Raw genomic sequence first — 1,523 nt, 5'->3', positions numbered from 1 at the left:
TAATCCGCTGACAGGAAAAAGAGGCTAAAACAGCACCTGGACATGGATGGCTGGTGCCTCTATAAATAAATCATTCATGGTCAAGGTCAAGGCCTTACCGACGTTTGTGGTGAAGCGGTTAAGCGCTTTGCTGTCGCACGCTAAAGACCATTGTTTAATTCCCAAGTGGGTAAGTTTTTACCCTCGAGCTCTCGGTATTTTTGCTGGTATGCAGTATAATTCCTCTCTGTCTGTGTTGGCTCTGACAGGCAGAAAATACTTTACTTTACTTTTACTTTACTTTTCCGATCCAGCGGCCATTTAGGTTCTAGCCCTTCGGTTTGTCGATGTGGCAAAGAATTCAGATAATACCAAACCTGAAAATGAAACAAATCTCACATCTGTGCACTGGATACAAGGCAATTAAAGCGAATAAGACGACAAAGATGATACAGTCAACATGTTTGTTAATTGTGTGTGTGTATGTGTGTGTGTGTGTGTGTGTGTGTGTGTGTGTGTGTGTGTGTGTGTGTATGTGTGTGTGTGTGTGTGTGTGTGTGTGTTTGCAAATTAGAAGCTTAATGCGAGCGGGGGGGCTTATAATGGACAAGCAGATTTCTCTCACAACCACCTGGTCTCCACGCCTTGTCTAAGAGCTTGAGAGATATTTTCTTTCTTTCTCTGTGTGGACAGAAATTCTTGGGTTCTCGCAACCTCTCTAATGCTAATTATCGCGCGAGAGAAATATTGATAGTTCCCAAAAATGCAACCAGCGCTACTGCAAAGCAGGGAGAGAAACAAACACAAACCTAAAAAGGCACACAGACACCAGCGAGCAGCGCCAATTAACTGAGTCAACAGCCTAGAACGAGAAATTTGAGCTAAGGCGTTGGAGCTCCGCCGAAATCGTCTCGGAAGGAGAGACAGTTAAGCCGGCCTTAATCCTCAAATCAATTAAGCAGCTTAAGGAATAGTGAGTCAATAGCCACTGTTGTGAGTTCTCATAGAGTCGCGAAGAAATTACCCCATCTGAGACGAATATTATCTCTAATGGCAAAAAGGATGAGGAGTGGGGGAGAGAGTGGGGAGAATAGCAATTGAAGTGTTAACACCATTCCTACAAAAAAAAACCCACAAAAATCAGCAGCAGCATTTTTTATTTGGTTAAAAAGCGAATACGAAGAGCTAAAAATTTCAGATTCATAAAATAACTGAAGGTTCGTAAGTCGCACGATGCAGCAGACTTTGAAGTTACGAAAAGAATGGGACTTCTTAGAAGCACTATAATAATCAAAATAGCAGGAATGGCAAAGAAACAAATCAGAACAAAATGAGAAAGGAATTTGTTCTGTAATGTATATAGACACAATGCTGGGAGAAGTCTAGCAGTAAGTGGAATGATTACCAATAGATTGGACGGTACCGCACACACGACATCCTTCATATTATGTCTGGTTAGGGTGCAAAAGATACAAACACACTCCGTCTACTTCTCTCTCCTTCTCTCTCTCTCTCTCTCTCTCTCTCTCTCTCTCTCTTCAACT

Source organism: Aplysia californica, unplaced genomic scaffold (assembly GCF_000002075.1).
Source record: "Aplysia californica isolate F4 #8 unplaced genomic scaffold, AplCal3.0 scaffold00032, whole genome shotgun sequence".
In the NCBI taxonomy this organism is placed as follows: Eukaryota; Metazoa; Mollusca; class Gastropoda; order Aplysiida; family Aplysiidae; genus Aplysia; species Aplysia californica.
This window is presented reverse-complemented; position numbering follows the sequence as displayed.